Here is a 9985-nt window from a genome sequence, read left to right as displayed (position 1 = left end):
TAGAAGATGACACAAAGTTTGGGGCTGTTGTGGATAGTATAGTGGCCTGTCAGAGGTTACAGCAGGACATCTGTAGGATGCAAAACTGGGCTGAGAAATGGTAGGTGGAGTTGAACCCAGGAAAGTGTGAGGTGGTTCATTTTGGTAGGTCAAATATGACGGCAGAATATAGTATTAACGGTAAGACTCTTAGCAGTGTAGAGGGTCAGAGGGATCCAAGTCCATAGGACACTCAAAAGTTGCTGCGCAGGTGGACTCTGTGGTTAAGAAGGCATACAGTGCATTTGGCCTTCATCAATCATGGGATTGAGCTTAGGAGCCCAGAGTTAATGTTGCAGCTATATAGGACCCTGGTCAGACCCCACTTGGAGTACTGTGCACAGTTCTGGTCGCCTCACTACAGGAAGGATGTGGAAACCATAGAAAGGGTGCAGAGGAGATTTACAAAGATGTTGCCTGGATTGGGGAGTATGCCTTATTAGAATAGGTTGAGTGAATGCAGCCTTTTCTCCTTGGAGTGACGGAGGATGAGAGATGACCTGATAGAGGTGTATAAGATGTTGAGAGGCATTGATCGTGTGGCTGACAATAGGCTTTTTCCCAGAGCTGGAATGGCTAACACGAGAGGGCACAGTTTTAAGGTGCTTGGAAGTAGGTAAAGAGATGTCAGGGGTAAGTTTTTTATGCAGAGAGTGGTGAGTGTGTAGAATAGGCTGGCAGTGGCTGTGGTGGAGGCAGATACAATACAATCTTTTAAGAGACCTCTGGATAGGTACATGGAGCTATGGGTAACCGTTGATAATTTCTAAAGTAAGGGCATGTTCGGCACAGGTTTGTGGGCTGAAGGGCCTGTATTGTGCTGTAGGCTTTCTATGTTTCTTAGAAAAAGCTTTTGATATGTTATGGACACAAGGGTTGTTGCTTAAACTGGAAAATGTGGGAATAGGTGGTAGAATGTTTAATAGGATTCAAGATATTTAAGTGACAGATTCAAGTTAGTGTGGCAACAGCATTCTCCAAGGACTATGAGATAGAAAATGGGACTTCACAGGGGAGTATTCCTTTTTAATACTATGATTAATGATATTTTCTTAAGTGTTGGTTCATGCTTTTATAAATTGTTATATGCTGAAAGTAGTGCAATTTTAAGAGTGTTGGAATTATAAGCACAGTATATAGAACAGTACAAACCTTTCAGCCCACAATGTTGTGCTGACTTTTTGACCTCCAAGAGCACTTCCTTCCTACATAGCTCTCCTTATTTTTTCATCCTATTTGACAGTCGCTTAAATGTCCCTAATGTATCTCCCTCTGCCACCACTCCCAGCAAGTACCACTCTCTGTGAAAAGATATTGCCTCTAACATCCCTCCCCCACTATAATTTCCTCCAATTTAATCACGTCTTCTCATACCATATTAGCTAGACTTAGCCACTCTGGGGAATAGGCTGTCCACTCTTGTCTATGCCTGTTATCATCTTATACACCTGCACATAGAGGGCTAAAGAGAAAAGCCCCAACTTTCTCAACCTTTCCTCATAAGACATGCTCTCTAATCCATGCAGCATCCTGGTAAATCTCCTCTACACCCTTTCTAAACTTCCATATCCTTCCAATGAGGCAACCAGAACAGAACACAATATGCCAAGTGTGGTCTAACTAGAGTTTTATGGGGCTGTAATATTACCTCGCAGTTCTTGAACTCAATTCCCTGACAAATGTAAGCCAACACGCCATGTGCTTTCTTAACCACCCTCTCAACTTGAGCAGCAACTTTCAGGGATCTGTGAATTTGGACCCCAAGATCCCTCTTTTCCTGCACACTGCTTGAAATCCTGCCATTAACCATGGACTCTGCCTTCATATTCGATCTTCCAAAGTGAATCACTTCACACTTGTCTGCTGGAACTCCATCTGCCACTTCTCAGCCCAGCTTGACATCTTGTCAACATCCCATTGTAACCCACAGCATTCTACACCATGCACAACACCACTAACCTTCGTGTCATCTGCAGACTTAGTAACCCACCCTTCCATTTCTGCATCCAAGTTATTTATAAAATTCACTAAGAACAGGGGCCCTGATCAAATCCCTGCAGAACACCAGTAATCATGGAACTACAGACAGAATTCATTCCATCTGCTACCACCCTCTGCCTTCTGCGGGCAAGCAGAGAATTCTGATTCCCTGGATCCCATGCCTCCAGACTTTCTGAATGAGCTTAGCATGAGGAACCTTGTTGAACACCATTCTAAGGTCCATATACATTACATCCATTGCTCTTACTTCATCAGTTTGTTCTGTCACATCCTCATAAAAGTCAATCAGGCTCACGAGTGGACTTTTTACATCATCTGCCAATTGCAGTTCCTGCTGGGTTAGAAACACCCAACTTATGAATATTTGGGAGACAGTTGGCAATATTTACTGGCTGCTGCAGGTATCTTCGAACAAGTGAGAACTGAGAATTTCCATGTGCCTTCTTCATCCAAGTTGTAACAATTGGGGACTGGGTTGTTCAAGTTGAAGTTTATTTTCATTCAACTACTTACATGTATACTGCCAAACGAAACAAAATTCCTCTGTAGCAAGATGCACAACACAGTATATATAGCTCACACACAACACATAAAGTAACATTACCACAAATAAGTAAACAAAAAATGAAATTTATTTCAGAAGGTTGACTTTTATCACAAGGTGGATTTATAACACAAGGGAAAAAATAGTGGTAACAGTACTGGTGTTTCACATGCGATGAGACCTGAGTGGTGGCAGGGAGTTCAGGAGTCTCTCAGCCTGGGGAAAGAAACTGTTTTCCATCCTAATAGTCCTTGTCCTAATGCTGCTGTACCTCTTGCCTGATGATAGGGACATCAAAAAGACTGTGGGATGAATGGGAGGGATCCTTGACAAAGTTGAGCTGAGCAACGCTGGGAGCATTGAGCTGATTCACTCGCTCACTCACCAGATCAGTGAGGCCAGCTCTTTCTGCATCTGCTTTCTCTCCCATCATGGCTGTTTCTATTCATTTCTCAGGAATGGACCTCTGTCATAACCTAGGGACTCCCTGTATTTATATTGACTTCATGACCAATGTTGTACTGAAATAAATAAACACTAAAATAAAAAGTCCTAACATTATTAACAACTGGATCATTGGTTCTCTGGATAAATTTCATGATGGAAGATCCTTTCATGTTGGGTCAGGCAATCTGAAAAATTCAGCTCTTAAACAGATTGCGGATTCTCTATTTAGCAGGGTTACAGTAAACATAAGCCTTTAAATGAATCATTCAGTGAGCAGGATCTAGTTGCATAAATTAATGGGCTCTTCACTTAATTGTCACACCTTCTCTTCAGAGTTGATTTGCATATGTCATAAAACATGATATTGGACAAACAGGATCTCTGCCCCATCAATTAGGTCAATGTTTGTGTAACTTAACAAAGACAAAAACAGTCTTCACAGGAGACTACAGTATCCATGTAATGTATTGAGAGGTTGTGGGGAGGTAGTCCCAGTGTTGTCAATGTAACCAAGTGCCTGAATTAGGACAAGGACTTGACCTAGGGCACAGAGGTAAAATGTATAGTAACAGAGTTAAGTGACACGAGTCTCTGGAGGACTGAGGTTATTGGAGATAACATGCTTACACCTGGTAAACAAGGCCTATTGGGCAACTGGGTATTTTAAGTTCAAGAACAAAAAGCCCCAATCAGAGGAAGTAACCTCCTTCTCCATTCCTCCTTTCCCGTTTGCCTCTCTCACTTTATCTCCTTACCCGTCCATCATCTTCCACTGTGCTCCTCCATCTTCCCTTTCTTCCATGGTCTCCTACCCTCTCCCATCAGATTTCCCTTTCTCCAGCCCTTTCTCTCTTTCACCAATCAACTTCCTAACTCTCCTTCACCTGGTTTCACCTCCATGTACTTCTTCCTTCCTCCCACCACCTTCTCATCTTTTTGTCTAGTCCTGACAAAGGGTCTCATCCCAAAACACCGGCTGTTTACTCTTCTCCTGACTGCTGAGTTCCTCCTAAACTTTGTGTGTGCTGGTCTCAATGTTAACCATTCCTTAATCAGAGACCAGACAGTGATGAGTAAAGGCAAAACTGATTCAGAACAGCTTGTAACATGCCTCCATGGCTGCTGTAAAGCAGGAGCACCTGAGAGAGAGAATGGGGGTCAGGATGGATTGAGAAATGAGACAGCACCCTACCTCACGAACTTCCCACCCGCTGTTAGACATCTGCTCTATTAGCAGAATGGACAGTTTTTCCCACATGGACACCTCAGAAGTCACACAATCAGAAATCTGCCATTCTCAATCCAGGTAATGCCAAAGAATAATGTGAGCGTAATCAATTCAAATTATTTTTTTTCACTATTAAGCCACAGTTCCAATCACAATATGTCCAAGATGTTTGGATCCTATATCCTTCATTGCTAAATGAAGCAATTTTTTTTTGCAGATTTCAGTTGCTGGTTAACACAGCAATCTCATAGGTCCTATTCCTCTGCAACCTACTCTCAAATGCACATAAACTCCACCTCAATTCTCCGACCGCTCAGCCACACCAGAGGCAATTTACACCAGCCAATTAACTATGCAACCAACTTGTCTTTGGGATGTGAGATGAAGCAGCAGTAATCTGGGAAGAATCATGTGGGGTACAGGGAGAAACTGAAAATCCTCAGTGAAAATTATGGATGTCTGTGTTGAGTTCTGAAGCAGCAACTCTATCTGTCACCTCACTACACTGTTCACAGTTTTATAAATGAACACATGTTAGAATGATGCTATTAGAGCATGTGGGGGAGTTTGGAGTTCAATTCCGAAGCTGTCTGTAAGGAGTTTGTATATCCTCCCCGTGAACGTGTGTGTTTTCTCTGGATGTTCTGGTTTCATCACGTATTCCAATGATGTACTGGTCAGTAGGTTAATTGATCATTGTAAATTTTCCTGCGATGGTTAAAGAGACACGTTGCTGGGCAATGTGGCTGATTGGGTCAGAAGGGCCTGTTCCATGCTTTATCTCTACATAAATAAATAAATTGTAATATTTTAACATTTACTTCTCAAATTATTGTCAATTTCTTTAAGTGTTTGAAAAATCCTATACAAGTTGGCTTCAAAAGATTCAACAAGCTTGATGTTTTTTTTACATTAGAAAATGCAGCCTGCTAAAATCAAGCGAAGATAGCGAGGATATTGACACAATGCTTTTGTCAAACCAAGGTTTAGTTTGCAATTTCTCAGACACTTCCTAGATTATGAAGGGACTGATGTTAAGGTTCTTCCTACAGAAGGAGTAAAAGAAGAGCGGGCTTTACTTTCTTAAGACGTGAAGGAGATTCAGTTTGTCAATGAACACTCTCAATCATCTACAGATGACTATTCATAGAGCCTGACTGGTTATATCACGGTCTGGTACAGCAGCTTGTGCAGAAATGTAAAAAGCTGATAAGAGTAGTGGACTCTGCCCAATACGTCAGTCACGCATTTCCCTGCCGTTGGTAGTTTCTATAGGAAGCTCTGCCTCAAAAAGGCGACATCCATCATGAAAGATCCCCACAACAAAGTCATGCAATTTTTTAGCAAGAGGTACAAAAGCCGTGTCCCATGCCATTACATTGAAGAACAGCTACTCCATTTCAGTCATTCAGATCTTGAATCAACTCGTAAAATGCTAATCACTAGTTTAGCAATACTATGACCATTTTTCACTAAAATGGATTTTACCTTCTTGTAAAAAATATATATACATGTATAATTCATGATTCGTTTCCTTCTGAATGCTGCTTGTATGATGCTATGTGCCTGTGGCATTGCTGCAAAACAGCTTTTCATTGCACCTGTCCATATATGTACTTGTGTATATGACAATAAACTTGACGTTGTTTCAAGTGAAAGCTATTTTCCTATAAGATGTGCTAGTGTTCGGACCACAGACAACCTTTTTTCCCTGCATAGCTTTTTTAAAAATCTGTTGGGAGTTCTGCAACACACTCCAAGAGGAATTTGCTTGTTTGGCTGAGTACAATTATCTCTGAACTCCTACATATCAGAAGTTGTTCAAAGATCAGTGAGAGGTCAGGAAGTGCAGTAGACGGACATAATATGAGAAAAAAGAGAACTAGGGACATAAGCTAGAAACTAGACTCAAAGTGATGTATTACTGCAGTTCTTTTTCTCTCTTTTGATTAGAAATTCATGCTGGCTGCAATTAAACTTGACTGCAACTTCAAAGAATACACTGGAAATTTTGATCAAGCACTGGAAGAGGTTCTTGTTCCAACCTACCTTACAATTAAATGCTGTCCTTACCTGCAACCCCACTGAATAAATATTTGGTCACCATTTAATTGAATTATTGTGGAAGGCACATAATCAGTGGAGGCTGATTGCAAACTATTCCCATAGGCTTTCCTTTAATCCACAGGGGACTTTTATCTGCTCATGGACCTGGACAGTTCTTTCTGAACAACAAACAAGATGCTGGAGGAATTCAGTAGGTCAGGTAGCATCGGTGGAGGGAAATAGGCAGGCCTTCCACACATGCTACCTAACACTACTGACTTTCCCCAGCATCGTAGCAACACACACAATGCTGGAGGAATTCAGCAGGCCAGGCAGTGTGTATGGAAAAGAGAACAGTCGACATTTGGGGCCAAAACCCTTCAGCCTGAAACGACTATACTCTTTTCCATAGATGTTGGCTGGCTGGTTGGGGGGGGGGGGGGGGGGGGAGAAGAAGAAGAAGAAGGAGGATGAGGATGAGGAGGAGGAGGAGGGAGAATTCTGCAGCCCTTCCTAAATAGCAGATCACACTTTCTTTGCTCACTTTCTTTGAGAACAATGGAAAATTAGTTACACCCAGACGAGCATCGGAGACATTATCCAAAACATATGAACCGGAAGAGGTTCTTGTTCCAGAACTGAATAAATGACAAGCTGAAGAATTGCTGAATTGCAGTTGGTGCTATCTGCAAAGATAGGCAAGGATATTGCATTCTGTAAATAGTGTGAAGTCCCTTGTTCACAGGTCATTTAATGAAACAGTATTGCATGTTCAGTCTGAAGCAACTCCTTTGAAAAGGAAAAAAGTCTACAAAACGAAGGACCTCTACCAACCTGCTCATTTTGCAAATCACACCTGAAAATAAGTGTCCATGAGGAGATCTTGGAAAACGTGGACCAATTCCCCGATCTCAGGATCCCATATTGACAAAATTATCTATTGTCTTTGGAATGCAACAGGCCAGGCAGCATCTATGGAAAAGAGTACAGTCAATGTTTCAAGACAAGATCCTTCAGCAGGGGTGGAGAAAAAAAAAGGATTGGTCATTGTAAGTTGTGCTATGATTAGGCTAGGGTTAAACGGTAGGCAGGCCTTGAAGGGCCAGAAGGACCTTCTCCACGCTGTGTCTCAATGAATATTGTTTATTCCCCAGTCCTACTGAAGGGTCTCAGCCTGAAAGATCAACTGTGCTCTTTTCCATAGATGCTGCCTGTCCTGCGAGTTACTTCAACACTTTATGTCTGTTGCTTGGGTTTTCAACATCTGCATATTTTCTCTTGTTTATGATTGGATTACTACAATGAGGTCTTTTCCAGGGATGCCTACCCTGAAGAAGTTTAAATCTTACCTTTGATGGGAGTTCTGTGAAACCCTCTCTCACTGTTCCCCTCTGATCTCTCCAGCTTCTTGTTTTTTCTCCAGTCCTGCTGAAGTGTCTCGGCCCAAAATGTCAACCGTACTCCTTTCCTTAGATGCTGCCTGGCCTGCTGAGTTCCTCCAGAACTCTGTGTGTGTTGCTTGGATTTCCAGCATCTGCAGATTTTCTCTTGTTTGTGATTTATTATCTTTAGTAAGCCAGTGCAGCCACAAGAACGAGGGTTTAATTATCCAGACCTCCAGTGCAACAGAATTTTCAAGTGCATGGGGAAATATGCAGCAATTAAAAATACATTTAAGTCATGGTAGTGTTGTGGTTAGCACAATGCTTTGCAGTACAGGCAATCTGGGTTCAATTCCTGTAAGGAATTTGTACATTCTCCCTGTGACCCTGTAGGATTGCTCCAGGTACTGTTTTCTCCCAGTCCAAAGATGTACTGGTTGGTAGATTGTAAGTTGTCCAATGATTAGGCTAGGGTTAAATAGTGGGTTGCTGTGCACCATGCCTCGAAGGGCGAAAGGGCCTACTACACACTATATCTCAATAAATAAATATTTAACAGATCTGAGTGAAAATTGCTGTCATTATGCTTTCATGCCTTGATGCATTCTTGTAAGGCCCTCACAGTGGAATTCAATGATGTCAAAACTTTAAATTTTGGACGTCTAGAGCAGGATGCTTTGACTGAATCAAAGGATTTAGTAAATAGATTTTCTTTCTCACAAAGTTCAAAGTTTAAAGTAAATTTTATTATCAGAGTACAGACATGTCACCACTTACAACCCCGAGGTTCTTTTTTCTGCAGGCATACTTAGTAAATCTATACAACAGTAACTGTAAACAGGATCACGGACAACAAACCGTGCAAATGCAGGTATAAATAAATATCGAAAAATAATGAGCATGTAATAACAGGATAAAAGAGTTCTTAAATGAGTGTAGTTATCCCCTTTCACTCAAGAGCCTGATGGTTGAAGGCAGTACCTGTTTTTGAACTTGGTGGTGTGAATCCTGAAGCACCCGTACCTTCTACCTGATGGCAGTAGTGAGAAAAGAGCATGGCCTGGGTGGTGAGGATCTTTGATGATGGATGCTGCGTTTCTACAGCAACATTTCATGTAGAAATGCTCAATGGTTGGGAAGGTTTTACCTGTGATGTACTGGGCCAAATCTACTACCATTTGTAGGATTTTCCACTCAAAGGCATTGGTGTTCACATGCCAGGCCATAATGCAGCCAGTCAGCACACATCTATAGAGGTTTTTGATGTCATGCTGAATCTCCCCAGACCCCTGAGGAAGTAGAAGTGCTGCTGTGCTTTCTTTGCATTATATTTAATGATGGGCCCAGGACAGGTCCCCTGAAAAAATGACATCGAAGAATTCAAAATTACTAACCTTCCCTATCTCTGTTCCTCCAATGATTTCTAGATCATGGACTTCTGGTTTCCTTCTCTTATAGTCTATCAGTTTCTTGGTCTTATTAACACTGAGTGATAAGTTGTTGTTATTACACCATTCAGGAAAATTTTCTATTTCCCCCCCATATGCTGATTCATCACTACCTTTGATACAGCCCACAACTGTGGTGTCATCAGCAAACTTGTATATGGTGTGGGAGCTGTACGTAGCCACACAGTCATTATGTGTAAAGCAAATAGAGCAGGAGGCTAAGTACACATCCCTGCGGTGCTCCTGCGCTGATGGGAGATTGTGGAGATGTTTTGCCAACCTGAACTGACTGGGGTCTACAAGTGAGGAAATCCACTATCCAACTGCACAAGGGTACCGAGGTCTTGGAGTTTACTGGTTAGTTTGGAGGGGATGATGGTGTTAAATGCTGAGCTGTAATCGATAAAGGGCATCCTGATGTATGCATCTTTGCTGTCCAGGTGCTCCAGGATTGTGCTTGGTCTCAATACTTAGCATTATTAAAAACCCATTACATAAACAATTACACATGGTAGGAGATTCAAAGCTTGCTGTAATCTTTCTTTTTCCAAGTCTCATTCTTTCACTACTTTCCCCTATTGGTAAAAACACATCACCCTGCATTTGCACCTCAACTCAGTACTTCTCTTGTACCAGCATATTTGCTGATGCAAGGCTCAAGAAGGGTCTTGGGGCCAATACACAATATGCTGCAATTTATCTGTGACTGTCTTGCTCTCTAGTACTGCTATCACATCTTGGGGAAAAAAACTACACGAAGGAAAAAATTGATTTACACTCTATCTCCAAGGCAAATCCCTCACAAATGCTTAATATGGTAAGGCATTAGTGTATGAACACATTTACTTAA

The sequence above is a fragment of the Hemitrygon akajei genome, chromosome 9 (genome assembly GCF_048418815.1).
Source record: "Hemitrygon akajei chromosome 9, sHemAka1.3, whole genome shotgun sequence".
Lineage (NCBI taxonomy): Eukaryota > Metazoa > Chordata > Chondrichthyes > Myliobatiformes > Dasyatidae > Hemitrygon > Hemitrygon akajei.
This window is presented reverse-complemented; position numbering follows the sequence as displayed.